Here is a 21,612-nt window from a genome sequence, read left to right on the forward strand (position 1 = left end):
CATTTGGTTTAAACACAACATGTGATTAGTAACATTTAGTTTTACCCTTTTATTCTTATTTTCTTCGTTCAAACATGGTGGTGAGACAAGCTCCAAACCATCCCATCATATAAAGCAAAACTCATACAATATTTATAGATGCAAAAGTTATATATTTTATATATATGCATCATCCGCATTGCTTGAAATTACAAATTCACGTTCACATATTACTTTCCACAAGCGCACAGACTAACAATAATACTAATCAACCAACCAGCTGTGACATTCCTCCTATTACTTCCATATTGATAATGTCAGAAGTTTCATCGATAAGCCTCATCAAACTAGAAGTTTTTTAATTTGAATTATGAATTCAGAACTAAAAGCTCATGATATGCAGAAAATGACATACATTGTCCAGAATTGACTTTCGATATATTTCTGCTCTAGCAATTTATCGTCCAAATTCTGGACTCTCTATGTCAGGTGCTTCTTTGTGTTCTGTCCAGCATAAGAATGTTTAATACTGTGATTTCAATTGTTTATACAAATTCTATAAGTAATATTGATCAGTGCTGTAAATCTATTTGATGTTGGGAACAAACATGGTCCCATTAACAGAAACTCAAACAAAACAGGAATTTTTTTTTTTTTGGCATAGACAGCTGAAAAGAAACTTACAGCAATAGCCTCTGTCACGCTCTCCAGATGTTTATGCTAGTTTGAAACAGCAGTAGTCATACTACGCTTTGTCACATACAAAAGATCTGACAATTTTAGACCCTAACCATTTGTGAAGAGCAAATATTAGATTTGCTTAAAGAAGACAACAACTCACAGAACCAATGGATGAAATAATATGAACATAAATATATCATCTGGATACCTTCCACCACATGTAACCATAACCCAATGCCCCCAAGGTAGCTGTTGGCATTATTAGTGATGTCAAACCTATTACAAAAATCAAAGAAAAAATATAACCAAGTATAAAATGTTTCTATTGCATTATGAAATACATACGTGTAAGGAATTAATCGTTTTACAACTTAACCAAAAAGTAAGGGCAGGAGCATGCATTCATTGAGTGGTTATAAGCAAGAGGAAAAAGCACAAAGCATGCTAAGAATTCATTTGAACACAGAAGAGAAAGTAAACTACCTTGCAATTTGGCTGTCATTCCCCTTTAGGACGGCTCTCTGTAGTGATGAGCCAAGTTGCCGGACCTCAGCTGCCAGTCGGCGCACCTAAAACAAAGTAACACAGGAAAATTGATATCCATTACAAAAAACAAAAATTGAACACGAGAAAGCATCCTTCGACACTAAATTTATAGCAGTTTTTCCAATACCTGTGATGCAATCGCATAAAAGTCACCTTCTGATTGTTCTCCGGTTCTATTGAACAAAGGCTGCAAACAAAACAGAAATAAACACAAATCCATCAATTTTTTGAGCAACAAGACACAAGCTCCTAAATAAATAAACTATCTAACTGATCAAAACCCTAGTTTACCAAATGCATTACAAAATTGAAAACTAATACAAAAATAACACCAAATACAAATGTTCTGCGAGTTCCATTAGCAAAGCAGAGTACAAATCATGAAAATGGTACCTGAAGTTCACCGATCAATTCAGATAATTTACCATTCTTACGCAGGATGGTGCTAGTATACCCTGCACAAAGAGAACAATCACTCAGATCGAATACAGCTAAATACACAAGGAAACTAATCCAGTATGCAAGCTGAAAGAGGAGTGATTGGTACCTACTCCAGCTAAGATCAGCAAACACAGTATGAGGTTCCAAATTTAAATAACAACATAATGCTAAGCAGAAAAGTGGAATTGCTGCCGAAATTATTTAAAACGAACTAAGTCAAAACTAAATGGAGAAATGTTAACAAAGTTGTATGCTTCAGTAAGTCCAGTAATAGATTCCCAAAACCACAGAGAAAAAATGTGAACAATGGCTACAAAAGCATCCATAAAGAGCAACTATATTTATATATGGAGGTGTACAAAATAGTTAACCTTCAAAATCGAAACAGTGTGTGTGCCATGTAAGGCAATTAGCCACTGCTTCTAGACTGTACAATATTACACCTCACAATAATAACTAAACCAACTAGCTCTAGCAAAAAGGCAGGATGACCATATAAAGTACCCCCAGCAAAGCATCTACGTCTGCATCTTCATATAAAGGAGTTCCTGACATAAGTAATGAGCAAAGTGAATTCCCAAGTCCAGAGTGAGGTGAATTCACGGACATTAAGACATTTACCTCATAAATATGCCTCCCCCCTTAAACCCTCAATTGCAAGCTTCAGTCGGTAATATTTGATCTTCAAAGGGTCAACTTTATCCACTGAGATGCTCGATGAATTTGACGGTCATGATTCTGCAAGACGTACTGTGAGGCCAATAAGTTGGGAAATTAGAACTGCAGTTATGTAAAATTTGGATAAACTGCACTAAATTCACAAAGCTTACCCATCTCGTTGTTGTGGCACATCTGCAATGCTGCAAACTGAGAATGGCGTAAACCTTGACATCTTCAGCCCCTTTTGCTTAACCTCTTCAGCCTCAGAATCTTCATAAAAGTGCATATCGTACAGCACTCGTGCCAGCGTATCGCTAATAGGGTGCAGAAGTGTAACCAGCTTCGAAGATTTGGTAAAAGCAACATAGGAGTCATACACAGTTGCAGTATGTCTGACGAAATCAATTTCGATTGCAACCCAGTGGGACCCTTGAAGATTATATGGAAAATAGACCTTTCGGACTTTTGTCCAAGCTTGGCCATACCCGTGTTGCCACGTACCGCGCACATAGTGATGTATATTGTTCAGCTTACTGGGTGGAAGGACAACGGTGTTTGAAGCAGCTGCCTTCTTCGATCCACATTTCTTGGCAGTCGGTTTAAACGGCTCTAGAAATTGCTGCAGAAATTGAAATGAAGGCATATTAGAAAATCACAACCGAAAGCAAATGAAGCAGTGAATGTAGCATGGTAACATGTTTACCTGCAAGCAACAATCTGCCGTTGTCCAGTCAGTTCCAAATACCAACGGATGAGAGAGTTGCCTTTTCTGGATAAGAAAGGTTGCCATGTCCAGGTGCTGAAAGTTGACGCATATAATATCAGCACAATTTCATACAACTGTACACTTAAAAAAGGTGAGAAAACAATTGAATTATCGTAATAAAGTAAAGCTTTGTGTATTCTTACCCTTGAGCTAATCCATTTCATTTCATTGATAAGTCTGTAGAAAAAATCAACGCCCACTGAAAATGATTCCAGCTGCACCTCCGCACTACAAAAGGCAAACTTGCAACGGTTACTTTTGTAGTCATCTCATAATTCTGACTTTGTTGATGACAAAAATACACATGTATATTAAAGCAAACTCTACATTTTCTCATTAGTCTATGACTACATACTAGAATAGGATGAAGATTGGATTTCAAAGGTAAAGAATCCTAACCTGATATCGTTTTTCCAGGCAGTGCAAAACTCTATTACTGCCTTCACATCTTCAATGGGCAGGGATTTTGATGGATCAAAACATGGCGGGGTGACAGTCGCAGCCGACACACTCATCGTCCTCTTCTTACTCAAAGGATCAGTAAATGGGCTCAACAATGTCTGCACCGGGCGCTTCTGTCTACACCCTTTACCTTCCACTTCTTTTTTTTCAACACTCGAACTACCTTCTTCATCACCAGCCATACTAACTGTGGGTAGACTTGGAGGATTCATCGGACCTCCCGATGGCATACTCTCAGTCATTTTCCAATCTTCTAACAAAGACAACACTCTTTGGCAGATTTAGTCACACCCGGCCACATCTTCCGGGGTAGGCAGCTTCTCGGATTGTGCCTGCTCAGCTGCTTCATGCACTTGTAAGTGAGGAACTGAAGCGGCCATTTCTACCTCTTCGACTACCATGGCTACGGAAGGTTCGGCTCTATCATCGGGGACTTGTGTTTCCATTACTGCCAGTTCTGTAGGCGGACTAACATAGTCATGTAATGGCGACAAGTCATTGTCGCCTCCTTCATTCATATGAGGACTACCGAGGTCCTCATGTCCTTCTCCACCTTCATTCACCCCACCATTTCATTTTTTCGGCTGCTCTATCTCCACCTTAAAATAATGCTCAATTGAAGCCAGGGTGTTGCGGAAATCCTTCACACACTTTTTATTTTTTTCGAACTCTCTTTCAACTTTCAATGACTCCTTTCATACCATGTCTTCCAACTGATGCACTCTGTTGCGAAGCGCTCGATTTGATATGGCAACTTTGGCCAATTCATCCTTTGTCCTTTGAAAGTCACGCTTCAAAGTGCATAACACAGTGGATGCGACTGTACCCTGCATTCAGTTATAATGCAAGTGTTACAATATTTTCAAAATATATTGCAACAATACAGCAGTTATTTTCCTATTGTATTATGACGTATATCTTGGAAAAAATGTAATGCTTGCCTTGGAAGACGACGGAAGGCTAGCAGTTTCGTCAATGTCCTTATCTTTTTCATCTCCAGAGGCAGAAGTGCTGGTTTTTTGTTCAGTGTCATCGCCAAACAACTCAACAAGTTCTTCAGTGTCGTCAACACTGTCACCCCAAGTCCAATACGGCTGCTGCTTGTCGATTACAGATGGTCGGAGAAGTTGCACATCAACCTGCAATTTACACATACAATATACATATCAGTAAACTTATTATATTATATTTTCATATGCCTAACATTATCATTAAAAACTTAACTAACCTCACGGTTCTCGAATACTTGGCTCATTAGCTCATAAAAACACGGCGAACTATTGCTCCTCCAATGTAGTAAACGAGAGATGTAGGCATTATCTTCGTGCACCACCAAATGTAGTGCAGCCAATGCTGGAAATACCTCATAAGCCCAAATCTGGTTTGAGGAATAAAACATGAGTCACTGTAAACAAATGAAATTTAACTTCAATATGAATGGAAATTTGCTCACCTGAAGTGCATAGGCAAAACCTTTGAGGTGGTACTCTCTTGGTCTACCAGTTACCGTTGTTTTTGCTTTTTTTTTTTTCAGATTTTTTTGTTTTTACAGCTTTTTTGGGCACTTTCACTCTCTGGTAATCTGCACAAAGTGCCCTCAGAAGTGACGCATTTGTCTTGGCATAACACATAACACCCCATGGATATTTCCCAAACTCTTCAAGGTCTTCCGCCAACTTCAAATATCGCATGTCAATGTGGACATGTTTTTCACTACCCAACAGCACAAACACAGCAAAGTATACAAATCCGAGCTTCAATACATCGTCCGCATCAGCGCATTCGAGGAAGGCCTTTTTCTAATTCCAAAAGGTTGACAGTTTTATCGTTGCCAAAGTACTTCCTTTTCAATGAGCAGTTCTCATTAGTGGGAATCAGAATAAAGGGAAGGTTTCCAAACCTTAGCCCTGTCACGATGCAAAATTGCTGCGCCATGAATTGGATCGCCTTATTGCCAACGATGACTTTGATCCCGTTCAGTTGGGAAACTGTCTTTGGATCAGCTTTCCTCAGCAGCAAGCCGTGGACAATTGGCGAAGTCCACTTGAGGTCCTCAATCAGTAGGAGATGCCCAAAACAACTCTCTTCAAACCTTTGTAGCTGTTGTTCACTGAATTTCTCCTTTATCGTACTGATTGCAGTCTTCGTATGGGATAGGGACAATGCTTTTCCTTGGAACTTTTCTTCCTCTGCAATCATCAACTTAATTTGAGCAACCATATTTCCCTGCATGCCAATATTATAAAAAAAAAAATTTAGTCCGTTGCAATCTAGACAATAACAAGCAATAAACAATCAGCACTTATCAACAACCTATTATAGGATATTAAGTGAAAAATAAACAAAAAATACAGAGCATAAACAAAACCCCAGCTATTTACAACTAACCTACTAATTCAATAGCTCAAAGCCACGTCTGAAGACACCCAGTACTCTACCACTCCTGCATAATATAATATCTAAAGACACATCTCAACACACCAGATAATCATGAGACAGCTTCAGCTAGAATGAGAATGTGCGGTAGCACAAGCCTAATTGAGAACAATTCAAGACTAACGATAGAAATCTATCTGACTAGAAAGAGTTTTAAAAAACAAGAATACATCGGGAAAGAATTGATTGACTTCAAGGTATAGTGTAATGGAACATCCTATGAATTAGTGGCAACCACAATAATGACTCCACTATGGCCCTCCTTTCAAATGTAAGAAAATGAATGAAATTGGCACCATCCCTTCAGTTTTTTCTTAACAAAATAAGAGGTCTGTATGTATTCTCTGCTTTATCGATATCAAAGATAAATTAGTAAATAAACCATCAAAACTGTATAAAATGTTTGTAAGACATGTACAATTACAAAATTATAAGTTCTCCTCAGAAACAAAGTTCTCTAAGTATCCATACACAAACAAGAAAAGCAAAAGCTTAAAGAGTTAGCTTATAGCAAAATCAATGTCCCCATTTCTCTAAACCACACCTGCTGGTGGTAGGTTCCCATCTTCCCTCATTTCCCGCTTTCTTTTAAGCAAACAATGATCAAGCACAAAAGAACAAACTTTTAAAGAACTCATATTACACCACATATAGTTCTAAAGAAAACTTATCCATATCCAATATGCAAGCCCTAAAGTTAGTAAACAGAGTTATAAAAAAATATGTCAAATTAACAAGCATTATTCTCAAACAAAAAGTATGATATGGTTGGGAGTTTACAAGTTCAAAATGATATACACAGGTTAATTGTCTTAGACTTTAGATATCATCTTCAACAAAGAAAATACATACCGATTAGACTTGTAAGAAGGTTAAATGCAATGGTCATAAAGACCCATAGTAAGCCACCAAATACCAATCAATAACTGCTACAAAAACCATAATAAAACCATAATAAACTAAAAATACAACAGCACTAAAATGCCAACACAACATCACTACATTAGCAATACACTAGCAAAAAAACAACAATACGACATCAATAGCAACAGCAAAACAACAGCAGTGCAAGCATCAGTCCACAAAGAACAAACCCATTCACTGTTTCAAACAAGGAATCATCATACTAAGATCATTTCGGAGAAACCCCAAAACCAATTTCAGTGAAACCCCTAAACCAATTTCAGAGAAACCCCTAAACCTTCAACCAATTTTGAACAAACCCCCGAACCAATTTCATAGAAATGCATAAACCCTAAACCAACTTCAGAGAAACCCTTAAACTGTAAGAAAATGACGATGAACCGTACCTGTTCAAGGTGAATGATGGAGTTGAGCTTCGATGAACAGATTTCGCTAGGAGAGGAAGAGAGAAGAGAGAGTCAGAGCTGAGCGACGAGAGATTGAGAGCTGAGCAACGAGAGAGTGAGAGCTGATCGACAAGAGATGAGAGAGTGAGAGCAAAACGACGAAAGAGTGAAGAGAAACTGAGAGACGGAGCCAAGAGAGAGAGCTGAGAGAGAACTTCAGCAAAACTGATAGAGAACTTCAGCAAAAGTGATATGTGTGCAATAAGGGGACAATAAATATATATTTATAGGTTATAGTTCTAAATTTTTTTAAAAAGGGTGGTATTTTCAGTTACAATTATAAAAATAGTGGCATTTAGAGCTATTTCCCTAAAAAATTTAAGAGGCTAAATTTTATGAATAGTCCATTTTGAGGGGCTAAAACAGCACCTAGCCCCTTGCCCTTCCATTAGACGTGCTCTAAGAGTGTTCTATTATTGACTAGTATATGTCGATGATATTTTTGTCATTTCGTTCAAATATGACGTTTCCTATAACAACAAAACACAATCAACATACATCTGGAGCATGTCTGCCTTTGCTAGCACAAGATATTATAGTAACATGGAAAAATATTTGAGTATGACTGTCATATTGTTACATAGTTACTAATTCACGTGTTATAATATGAGCAGACGACAATTCATATTTGAAAGTATAAATTAAACACATAATAACAAGAGTTGTAACATCACATAGTGGTATGACAGTTACATAGAATAATTTATTCATAATATGAGGATTAATAATAGTTTTTCTGTTACTTTACATAATGTCAACCACGGTTATATCCACCAAACCCTAGTTAATTTCTAATTAGTCAAGGAAAACAAATGTTTCAAAATCTTAGCCTTTTTTATACAGAAAGTAAGTAGAAGAGCAAAAGTAAGACTAAAACATATGCAACATACGTGTTAATTGTTGTAAACAATTGCAGCAGAATCCTCAGTAATGCTATGGATATCTATTAACGCATGTATGGATACCCTGATCGAAAATCTCATAGCTTGCTCAAGGGACCCAAAAGAAGAAAAAAACCTAAACAAAAACAGAAACAAATCTGATCCTAAGTCACGCTAGCACCTTAAAGAGACAATTTGTCTTGTCAATGACCCAATCTTAATTGATTTCTTACGTGTGTTGTTAATTAAGTTTTTTTAGTATAAGTGATTGGAAGAGGGGGGGTTTACACAAATATTCAATGAGCATTTGGGAGTTCAAACTTCTATTCCATTGACGGATATAAACGAACTCAATCAATTGAATTATACTCTATTGCCGTCGTTAATTAAATTTATTTGAATTCATGTAGGTAATTAAGTTTATTTGAAATTATGTAGTTGTGATATATCAAAACGTGTTCATACCCAAAAACATTTATACCAAAACCTGTGCATTTGAAGTGGAACACATACTATTTGGTTTTTATTTTACCATGCAATAATGATTTTGGGTACGGTTGCAGGTTAAGTGTGTGGCTCGTTTTTGTGGCGCTTATTAAGTTTAGTGACAGTTATCTATTCAATTAATGACACTTATGTTTGAATTTTGGGACCGCTATGGTTTTAGCTCTAGAAAAGGATGATTTTGAAGAAATCCATACATGACACATAGTAATGATAATTTGAGCTAAGATTGGTGTAACTTCAACTTTCTGTTTCTTTAAAGGCTTAGCGCCCTTTAACTAATGGATGGAAGATGGCTAACCCGAATGAAATTTACACTTCGGCCAAATCTACTTTGGAGAATACAAAAAAGTCCTACGTCAATTAAAATTATAAGTAAAATCTTGTAATAACAATCTATTAAAATCATAAAAAAAAATCATGTAATTAAAAATCATGCTGAAATCTATTATTTTAAAATCATGTAATTACAATCTAATCAAGATTTTTAAGTAATAAAAAAAAATCTATTGGTATTTAATTAGAATTTTTAAATAATCAATCCCAGTCTAGTGGTATTTAATTAGGACTTTTAAAAGATAAAAAAAAATACGGTGGTATTAAAAAACTTACCGATTTTGAGGTATTTCGTTAAATGATGTATTGTGTGAGACTTTTAAGTGGGTGACATAAATACCAAATCCCATAAAAAGATCCCACCCTTCTATAATTGGGACCCCATCCAAGATACTCATGTCTTATTACAACAACTTGGTTTAACCAGACTTGATCCTTTTGTATTTAATGGATATACTCAAATGGCTTACCTTGAGATATCTAAACAATAATTTTGGAGCTATCTAGATTCAGATACGTTGCTTTCAATAGTTGTTCATATTATGCAATATGCATGCATTTTTCGCGATAACTTTTGGGCTTGTTTATTTCCTTTGATTTATTTGTCTTTCTTTAGTCAATTTGTAGAATCAATGAGTGACAAGTGTTTTGTACCATTTTGACTTGTTTTCAACTATCCAGTTTCTTATTTGAACTGATTCAATTAACTTGTCTGTTGTAATTTTTATAAAATCATTTAATTCAAGATTTTTCCTTGTATCCTGTTTCTCTGTCAATTTTCAATTCCAGATTAAGATTAGGCCAGTGGCTCATGATCAGATTTGTTTTTACTATTGCCTCTTTTAGGAGACAATCATTGACAAGACATATTGCCCTTTTAAGGGGATAACGGTACTCATGATTAGATTTGTTTTTGTTTTTATTTAGGTTTTTTTTTAACACCCCGACCCCAAATTTTCCCAAATTTAACCCTTATTTAATTCTTTAATTATTTAAGGGTATTTTAGTTATATTTTTAACCGGAGAGAGTTTGGGGCCGTGACTTGTATTTCTGGATAGGTCGTACTGAGACGAGTTCATAGACACGTAGTGGGCTCGAATCGGAGTTGTAACGAGAGAGATATGGTCAAAAGAAGCCCAGTGGCACAATCGTAAATATTTCGAAATGAAATTTTTATAAAAACTCAGATTTTTTTTTCTCTCTCTCTCCTCTCTCTCTCTCCCGTCGGCCTCTCCTCTCTCTCTCCTCGTAACTCCGGCCACCGGCCGCGGCTGCGGACGGGGCCGGTGCCAAAAGAACCGGCTCGACCTCGGCGTCACGACCCAGCCCATCCCCGACATCGGCCGCCGCTCCAGCCGCCGGAAAATGGCGATTTTCGCCCGAATGTCGCCGGATTTTCAAAGCCGTCGATCTCCCTCCTCCGGCCACCAAATCCGACGAGCAAGGTATGGTTTCTCACCTATTTTTCATGCTCTAGCTGCCTGTTGGGTAGGATTAGATCGATTCTTAGCGTAACTAACTCGATTTTCAAATTGAAAATCGGCCGAACTTCAGCCGCCGTGATCGGCCATTTTCGGCCACCTTTTGGGGTAGGTCCAAGAACAAAAGTGGCTCCAAACAGGGTGTTATACCTAGGGTAGGAGTTTGGAGCCGTGGTTTTGAGATTTTCCGGCGAAGCGTTATCGCTTTGGGCACCACGCGCTGCCGGCGCGTGCGGCGGCGCGTGGACACTGTATAAAAATTAGCACTGTGTTCCGTTGAGATCCTTAGGTTGTCACGAGTGCGTAGGATTTCACGGATCTCAATTCGGACTTCGTTTGACTATCGAACGGATATTCGCATATTGTGCGTTATCCGGGTTCGATAGGTTGGGACCGTTGGATGGTCCCAAATTTAATATATGTTAATCTAGGTAATTCTAGGATCGTGTAGGAATTCACGGATCGTGAATCGGAGCCCCGGATGTTCCGAATAATAATTTTAAGTTTATATTTTATATTAACCGTCGGATCGTGCGATCGTGAGAAATTCGACCGTCCGATCTGAACCAAAGTCGCAGGACAAGTGTCCTATACCTGGTAGAACCCATAGAGACTTTCGGATCGGAAATTGGAGGTCGTGGGTTCTGCAGGTCCGTTGGACCAGGGTTAGAGTAGTTTGACCCTTGGTTGACCGTGAGTCTCCCGGAGTAATCTCACCTTTCTAGGGGGGATTATCGGGTACTAGATGATTGTGGAGGGTTACACAATATTAGAATTAATTTATACAATTATAATTATATATGGTTGTACAAGGGTACAACAGAGTCTAGAATGTCAGTTTGGAGTGCTATACGCACTACCTTAGGTACCTCCTCGGACTTTGGATTTACTACAAGCACCACCAAGTGAAAGTTAGGTCCCACGTGGCGTAGGTTATCCGGCGTTGGGACAGACCCCATACGTGGCGTTGGTTGTACCGGCGTATGGGGAGATTTGTAATATGATGTTCAGGTCTCACGTGGCGTAGGTTCTCCGGCGTGTAGACAGGCCCCATACGTGGCGTTGGTTGTACCGGCGTATGGGGAGATATTGTGATATTGTGCTGAGGTCGCACGTGGCGTAGGTTATCCGGCGTGTCGACAGACCCCATACGTGGCGTTGGTTGTACCGGCGTATGGGAAGATTTGTGATATGATGTTGAGGTCCCGCGTGGTGCACGTTATCCGACGTTGGGACAAGCCCCATACGTGGCGTTGGTTGTACCGGCGTATGGGGAGTTATGTGATATGATGTGCAGGTCTCGCGTGGCGTAGGTTATCCGGCGTTGAGACAGACCCCATACGTGGCGTTGGTTGTACCGGCGTATGGGGAGATATTATGATAGTATGGCATGGTCGCACGTGGCGTAGGTTATCCGGCGTGTTGACAGGCCCCATACGTGGCGTTGGTTGTACCGGCGTATGGGGAGATTATATGAAATACAAAGAAATGAAATAAGGTATCGCCCAAGTGTGGAATTGGGTTTTAGGGAAGAACTACGTGTGGCTTGATCCCTCAAGGAGGGTACGTAGGCAGCCTAAGGTTATTAGGTGCAGCCGCAGACTAAATATTAGTCAGAAATTGTAATTGAACTGTTTGGTAGTCGTTTGAGGAATTATTGAAAGGCCGAAGGCCATTTGTGTGAATTGCATGAAATTAGATTGTGCATGCTGCCAGTTGGGAATATTAAATGCGTTTTTATGCAGGTATAAATTTTGGGAAATGTCCAATTTATAGGGGAGACTCTGCCGAAATTTCGGCAGGAAGTCTCGGTTTTTAGTAAGTGGGCCTGGCATCAGGGTGATGTCAGGAATTCCAAAAGGTTCGTCTCGGGTTTTGAGAAAATTCGGGACGGGTCCTTTCATTTTTCTTCTATTGTGTCCCTTGAAAATGTGAGATTTTCAATGAAGGTATGCATATATACGTTAATAGATATCCATAGCATTATTGAGGATTCTGCTGCAATGATTTGTTTACAACAGTAAACACAAATGTTGCCCATGTATACCTTCATTGAAAATCTCACAGTTCAAGGGACACAATAGAAGAAAAAACCTAAATAAAAACAAAAACAAATCTAATCATGAGTCACATTATCCGCATATATGTATACCTTCATCAAAAATCTCATAGCTTGCTCAAGGGACCCAAACGAAGAAAAAATTTAAATAAAAACAAAAATAAAAACAAATATGATCACAAGTCACGTTGACTACCTAAATAAAAATAAAAACAAAAGCAAATCTGATCCTGAGTCACGTTGGACCCTTAAAGAGATAATCTGTCTTGTCAATGACCCAATCTTAATTGATTTCTTAGGTGTGTTGTTAATTAAATATTTTTAATAATTTAGGTTCACAAATCCCACGTGGGTTTCTTTGTAATTTAGGTTCATTTTTCAAAAAAAACAAAATAAGCTACAACACATGCATGTGGTTAGTAATTGTGGAAATGGTGTCGGTCCATGATATGGAGATTTCCCACTAAGATATTGTACTAACCTAATTCTAGACACGAGTATAAAGTTGTGGCTGGAGGAGGAAAGCGACTTAGGCAAGTCGGGTGCTCCACCTCTATTATAAGTAGGCTTCAAGTCTCGTCTCATATGAATAAACCATCGACAAAAGCAATCAAGCAAGAAGCCCAAGATCTATAAAAGGCCAATTAGACTGTTGTCTTATAAACTCACGAGAAGGCCAATATCGTGTTCTATATCCACCAAGCCGTGTACTCTCTCTCCATTCTAATTCTTCTATTATATCCAAGGGCTCATTCAGATTTCAGGTGCTTTTTTGGACACATTTCAAGTGTTCAAAGAAAAATATTTTAAATAAGTAAAAGTATAAGCATTCTTGGAAGAATGCTAATTTGTTTTAGGTGTTGAGAGCATGTTCAAATCATAAAGCGGGTGTCCAAAGAAATAAGAGTGGTGTTCAAAAGAGTTCTCTTCCTAGTCTAGTAACTGGTATGGGTCAGGGCCATTTTTTTCATTTCCTTCAAATGTGACAGGTCCTAGAACAAGGCGAAATTTGTGACAACAAAAGGCAATCAACATACACGTGGCTTATATTGTTTCTAAGTACTGGTTATGACTGCCATATTGTTAGGTGATTACTAATTTAATTCACATGTTATATTATGAGCGGAGGACAATTTATATTTAAGAATATAATATTATAAATTAAAGCGTGCAAACTATGTCTGTCCAAGTTGGTTCAGCAGCTCAACCACAAAATGCTAAGCCAGATGAAATTGCTCGTAGGACAGCAAATTTTCACCCAAGCATTTGGGGAGATCAGTTCATCAATTATGATGATTCACAAGACATGGTATGTAATGGATATCATGCATGCACATATCATAGATAACTTTTTATGACTCTTCTTCGACATGTTTTTACTCATTTAATTTGTTGCTGCAGATAACTCATGCTCATAAGCAAGGGCAGGTTGACGAACTAAGAGAAGTTGTGAGGAGGGAAGTATTCACAACTAGTGCAGGTGATCTTTCACATCAGCTCAAGCTAATCGATGCAATCCAGCGCCTTGGCGTGGCATACCATTTCGAAAGAGAAATAGAAGAAGCACTGGAATGCATGCATACTACACTTCATGACCATGACAGTGATGATGATGGTGATCTATACAATGTTGCTCTTTGTTTTCGACTACTCAGACAACATGGACATAATGTTTCATGTGGTACGTTTGTATAGAAATTAATTGATATACTTGGGCTACTATTATTCTAGTTCTTATCTTTTTGTCCATTTTTTGACCATCAAAACCAGATATATTCAACAAGTTCAAAGATGAAAATGGTAGCTTCAAAGAAAGCTTAATTGCTGATATGTCTGGCATGCTAAGCTTTTATGAAGCAACACATCTGAGGGTGCATGGAGAGAAGAGGCTCTCACTTTCACCACCACTCACCTTGAGTCCGCAACAACCCCTGTAAGCAGTCCATTGGCTGCACAAATAACTCAGGCCTTAGCGAGACCTCTGAGAAAAACTCTAGAGAGATTAGGTGCCAGGCGTTACATATCGATCTACCAAGACGAAGCTTCACATAATGAGTGCTTGTTGAAACTTGCAAAGTTAGATTTCAATCTTGTTCAGCCTTTACACAAAAAGGAGCTACAAGATATTACTAGGTAATATAATGAAGTCTCTCTTTTAATTATATCTGTGTGCATGACATGAGGGATCTACTTTGCAAAGTTCAATTTGGGAGTAATATATTTACATAAATGTTTAGGTGGTGTCGAGCACTTGACCTTGAAAGGAAGCTGCCATTTGCAAGAGATAGGATGGTGGAGTTGTACTTTTGGATAGTGGGAGTGTATTTTGAGCCTCAGTATTCTGTGGGGAGAAAAATTATGACGAAAGTGAGTGTCTTGCTAACGATATTGGATGATATCTACGATGCATTTGGCACATTTGAAGAACTAGTGATCTTTACTGAAGCAATTGACAGGTTATAATTTGAAATGAACAATTAATTATTGCTGTTTTTGTTAGACAATATTCATTTAATTTGTCTCAAAACTCTCCTACTTTAATTATCTGTTTCAGGTGGGATCTCAATTGCAGTAATGAACTCCCGGACTACATGAAAATATTTTACCAGGCACTCTTGAATCTTTTCAATGAAATTGAGGAGGAGATGGTCAAGGAAGGAAGATCATACCGAGTTCCTTATGCAATACAAGCTGTATATGTAAAACATTCTGGATATACGCACAACTTAATTTGCTTTATTTCAAAATAAAGTACACTTTCGATCTTGCGCAATTGATCATTTTTCACTGGTATATATGCCTCAGATGAAAGATCAAGCTAGATCCTATTTCAATGAGGCCCGGTGGCTCCACGAAGGCCGAATTCCAAGCATGGAGGAGTATATGAGTGTTGCAACGGTTTCTATAAGTTACACCTTCCTTACAACCATCTCTTTACTTGGCATGGGAGATATTGTAACGAATGAGTCATTTGAGTGGTTGCTCAATGACCCCAAAATTGTCAGAGCTGCAAACACTATTTTCAGGCTCATGGATGACATTATTTCGACCAACATGCTAAAATATGAATATGGTTTGAATGTATTAGGTTAACTTTATTTTTCTCCATAAGGAGGTATATATAAGAGTTTATAAGGTGCTATACAAGGAATTAGATACAGTAAAAAATTAGGAAAGTATCTCCTAATTAAACAATAATTTATCAACTATATAAAAATAGGAAAGTAAATCCCTTAATTAATCAAGGAAGTAAATCTCCTTGATTAATTAGGAGACTCACGTCAACACTCCTCCTCACTACTACGATTTACTATTTGCGCGACGAATATTTTTTCGTCGCGTAAAAAGCACTATTGCGACGAAAAAAAATTCCGTCGGGCAAACAACAGAAAACTAGCGCGACAAACAGATTCGTCGCGCAAACCATCTATGCGCGACCTAAATTAATTTCGTCGTGCAAAGGTAGTGGACAAAAACCCAGTTTTTTTTTTGGCGCCAAAATCTTGCGCGACGACAAAAATCGTCGCGCATGACAATATTGCGCGACAATTCTAAGCGTTCGTCGCGTAAAGATGGACAGAAAATTGGCTCCTTTTTTTGGCAGTAAAAAAATTTGCGCGACGAGAGTTTTCGTCTCAAAAGACAACTTAGCGCGACGAAAAAATGTACGTCGCGTAAGAAAACGAGCGATACTTATTTTTGGCGCCAAAATGAAGGGTGGATAAATTTTTTTTGCGCGACGGATTTATCTTCGTCGCGTAAAGTTTAATGCCGGTGCGTTCTTGCGCGATGAAATTAATAATTTGCGTGACGAAAAATATTATTTGCGCGACGAAAGTTTGTGCGACGAATCATATTGTTCGTCGCGCAAAAAAGCTGATGTCGACACGTAATTGCGCGACGGAAATGTTGTTTTGTGCGACGGAAAAGTGGGTTTTTGCGACGGCATTTTGCGCGACGAATTCAGTTGTTCGTCGCGCAAAGTCCTTATTCTTCAAATTAGTATCTGCCATTGCAGAGGCAGAATGCAAAAATTGCATTATGCCTCTCTCTCACTCCCCCTGCCGCTGCTCTGCTGTGAATTCAGTACGTTCATTAGGTATGTATTTTTTGTCGTTAGTTTAAATGTATTAATGTAAATTCATACTAACGCTATTAATTTTGTTCTCGTTAGGGATATTTGTGATTAGTGATTGGTGGAGAACGATTGAGAAGGTATGTTATTGTAAAAGTTTGTTTGTTATGTTTGTAATTTTTTTGTGAAGTTATATGTATAATGTTGTGAAATTGTGCGTGACGTAGCACAATGTGTTGTGATGTACGAAGTTAATTGAAATTAACTTCGTACTTTTATTTTTATGTTTAGTAACACGTAATTTCCCTTTCGAGATTAGTTGGATTTCGTGCATAGATGCGTAAGGCATGACTGCGGTCCAATTAATTCTTGAATTGTCCCATTATTTGGACAGTTTGGTAATGCATAGTGTTGTCACATAATCTTCGGCTACAAGATTAGGTTTCGATTGTGGAGATTTCGGTGTCATCTCGGTACGTTCTTCGGGTGGTACGTAGGTATTTATACCTATGCCCACTTCAAGAACTATGTCGAGATGCTGCCGAAATTAATCCACGTCGAAATCTAATCTCATGTAGCCGTAGGTTACGTGACAGGACTATGCATTCCCAAATGGGATAGGGCCCTTACCGGAGGCATAAGGTGACATTATAACTTTGTATGAAGTTGTTGTGATTGTTGTGTCATGATTGTGGTTTCAGGAATTATGAGCAGAAGGTTGATACAGAACCCGAATAGATGCGCAGACGAATACTTGGATGGAATCGAGGATTTTATTGAGTTTGCACGTAGACACAACCCGGGTGCAACTAGAATTTGTTGTCATTGTAGGAGGTGTAACAACACGTTGTGGGAGACAATTGAAAATGTTGGATTTCATTTAGTAAGGAATGGAATGATTGAAACATATAGCATTTGGAACCTTCACGGCGAACAAGTAGACCATGCTTCGTCTTCAAATGCCCCAAGAGTGGACAATGTTGAACCTATTGTGGATCCTAATGATCAAGTCATGGGTATTATACAGGATGCTTTTCCATTCGCATCGACCAACATCAATCAGGAAGGGGAAGATGACGTGCCTACACCAATAAACAGTGCGGAGTTTGAACAGTATGAAAAACTGTTAAAAAATGCCAACCAAGAGTTATACCCGGGGTGCGAGAGCTTTTCCGTTCTCACTGCCATTGTGGAGCTAATGCACGGAAAAATAAAGTATCGTATGTCGAACTTGTGTTTCGATTACTTTTTGGGGGTTTTCAAGAGAATGCTTCCGACGGACAATTGTTTGCCGAAAGACCATAAACATGCACAGAAGGTGTTGCATGGTCTTGGATTGGGTTATGAAAAAATCCACGCTTGCAAAAACAATTGCATGTTATTCTACAAAGAGCATGAAACGTTGGATACATGCCCGATATGCAATGAGTCGAGGTTCAAAATGACATCCCAAAATAGAACGACTAAGATACCACAAAAAGTCATGCGTTATCTGCCCCTTAAACCTAGGTTGCAGCGATTGTATATGTCGACGCATACTGCCACAGACATGAGATGGCATAAGGAAAAACGGGTAGACGATGATGTGATGCGGCATCCTGCAGATGGGGAGGCATGGAAGAGTTCGATCGAACGTTCCCCGAGTTTGCTGCTGATCCCCGAAATGTTAGATTGGGACTTGCCACTGACGGATTCAATCCGTATGGGGTTCTAAACCAACACCACAGCACTTGGCCGATTTTCGCATTCCCATATAATTTGCCGCCTTGGAAATGCATGAAAAAAGAATACATGATGATGACTGTTTTGATAACTGAGGATCCTGGCAGGTCAATTGATGTGTACTTAAGGCCTCTGGTTGATGAGCTGAAGGATTTATGGACAAACGGTGTTCGCACGTACGATAAATCAACTGGGAGGATGTTCACTTTGCGAGCAGCAGTTATGTGGACTGTGAATGATTTTCCAGCATATGCAATGGTTTCTGGGTGGAGCACAAAGGGTTATATGGCATGTCCTGTATGCAAGGAAGATGTAACTTCTGGTTGGCATGCGGGAAAAGTTTGTTACCTTGGTCATCGGAGATGGTTGCCATGGGACCACGAGTGGCGAGAAAAAGATAAAGAGTTCGACGGGAACACAGAGCGTCGCCTCAGACCTAGAGAATGATCTGGTGATGAGATCTTGGAACAGCTGAACTGTTTGGATTTTGCTCCGTTCGGGAAAACAGTTAGTCGAACCAGACCTTCTACACATTTGAACTGGACGCACAAGCCTATGTTTTTTGAGCTCCCATATTGGTCAAAACTGAAATTGAGGCACAATCTAGATGTGATGCATGTTGAGAAAAATGTATTCGACACATTGGTGGGCACGATTCTAGATATCGAGGGGAAGACGAAGGACACGATCAAAGCTCGTCTTGATTTGGAAAGATTGGGCATACGAAGGGGTTTATGGATGAATAGGGACAGTGATAAAGCTAGAAGGGATCTTGCATTCTTTTCTGTGAAACCGAATGACAAAAAAGAGTTTCTAAAGTTTGTATCGTCTGTCAAATTTCCCGATGGGTATGCTTCTAATATCGCACGTTGCGTGAATGTCGATGGGGGTAAATTTACTGGACTTAAGAGCCATGACTGCCATGTGTTTATGCAACGCCTACTTCCTGTGGGTATTCGACACCTACTGCCGGAAGATGTAGTGAAGCCAATCATGTTGTTATCCAGATTTTTTTCCTAACTGACGGCAAAAACATTACGAAGGACAGACATGTTTCAGTTGCGCCATGACATTGTCCAAGTCCTATGCAAGTTTGAGATGATATTTCCTCCAGCTTTCTTTACAAGTATGATGCACGTGATGGTTCACTTGCCAGAAGAGGCATTGCATGTTGGTCCTGTCAACTATCACTGGATGTATCCAATAGAAAGGTATATTATCTTTATCATTTGTGTATGCATCATTATCGACACTTTGCTAATTTGTATCATATCGTTTTATTTTGGCAGGCTTCTCGGAGAGCTGAAAAAAAGTGTACGCAACAGGGCAAAGCCCGAAGGATCAATTATAGAGGCTTGGGTTCAATATGAGTCGCTTACTTTCTGTGGAATGTATTTAAAAGATGTGGAGACGGTTTTCAATCGTCCTCAACGCAATAATGACGGAGGTATGAGAAATGAAAAACTTTCTGTTTTTGCCCAAAGCGCACGACCATTTGGAGATCCTGGACGAGGAGAGTCGTTTTCTAGAAATGACATGGAGGTAGCGCATTGGTTCGTACTGAACAATTGTGATGAGATAATGGCCTACTTAGATGAGCATGAACAGATGATGAAGCGAGAACATCCATCACATTTGGTTGCCCGGAAACACCGTGAATTATTTCCACAATGGTTTTTGGATTCTGTAAGTTATAAGTGTTTTGTAATTGACAAATATAAATTGTAGTATTTAATTTTGTCAGACTAACATGTCAATGGTTTTGTATACTATTAGGTGAATAAATTGAAATCATCGAATTCCCTCACTTACAGTGATGAGTTATATAACTTGGCGTTCGGCCCAATTCGCGCTGAATTGTTCTCGGGTTATAATGTTAACGGCGTCAAATTTTTGGGGGCCGCACGAGATGACAAGTTGTGTACGCAAAACAGCGGTGTCCATGTCCCAGGTGCAGGCGAAAGTACGGACATTGATTTCTATGGCAAACTGACAACTGTCGTGCAATTGCTTTACAAAGATCGATACCAAGTCATCATGTTTAAGTGTTGATGGTTCGATACCAACCCAAATAGGGCGGGAAGTGTTAAAATCGACCATGGAGTACTGTCTGTGAACATTAACAGAACTTGGTATGATGACGACCCGTACATTTTGGCAAACATGGCATCCCAAATTGTGTATCTAGATGACCCTAAAGCCGGGAGCGGGTGGAAAGTTGTGCAGAAGATGGATCATAGGAACGTGTATGATATACCAGAACTAGACCCAAGTGACAACGACGTCGACAATGTGGCTAACCAACGTTTAGAATCTTCAATGGAAAATGATGCGGAAACACTTCGAGATACAAATGTTATACAAGAACCGTTTCAAATAGAAGGAGTGTCTTCAGTCGAAATACCGATTCAGTCAATTACAATTGACCTCGGTGATCTTCCGCGATACAATGTTGCAGTGGGCCCTAGCAACCCCGATGATGCAGTTATAGAGGAGGAGGAGGAAGAAGATTGGGAGACCGAGAGTGATGATAGCGACGATAACGAAAGTTATTATAGTTCAGATGATGAATAATGAATTTATTTGTAAATTTATTATGTTAGTGTATTCATTTTGTGTAATACAAATCTTTGAATATATGTAGTTGTTATATCTAATCCTTATATATGTCAACAAATGTAACATTGTTAAATAAATCTAGTTATAAAACCCTTTTAATAATAATTTGAAAAATTTTATTGACATAACATTTGACGTAATGAGGTTTATGGCCAATTCTAAATTTGATTGAGTTTTCATGAGTTTATGAAAGTTTTTTCCTTCACTTTATAAAACAAAAAGGACATTGTTAAAACATTGTTAAAATTTATTAAAGTTTTCATGAGTTTATTACAGTTTATTCCTTCGCGTGAGACATTGTTAAAACATACAACAAAATCAAAAATGAAAAAATATTTAGTTAAACAAGATCGGTAAAACAAATAATATAACCCTCTTTATACAAAGTTAAAAAATGATGAACACAAAACCTTTCCAAAAAATACAAAGCATACACAATTTGAACTAAATGAGGAAATGGCGCCAAATCCTTGCGCGACGAATCAACCTCGTCGCGCATAGTTTGCGCGACGCATACATATTCGTCGCGTCAAGTTTGCGCGACGAATAGTCCTCGTCGCGCATAGTTTGCGCGACGCATATATATTCGTCGC

At 38.7% G+C, this 21,612-nt stretch overlaps 2 pseudogenes; one reads left to right on the forward strand and one right to left on the reverse strand.

Moving 5' to 3' along the window:
• On the reverse strand, positions 248-1,973 carry LOC18779201 (annotated as a pseudogene).
• LOC109949029 lies at positions 13,184-15,723 on the forward strand (annotated as a pseudogene).

The sequence above is a fragment of the Prunus persica genome, chromosome G4, assembly GCF_000346465.2.
Source record: "Prunus persica cultivar Lovell chromosome G4, Prunus_persica_NCBIv2, whole genome shotgun sequence".
NCBI classification, from domain to species: Eukaryota; Viridiplantae; Streptophyta; class Magnoliopsida; order Rosales; family Rosaceae; genus Prunus; species Prunus persica.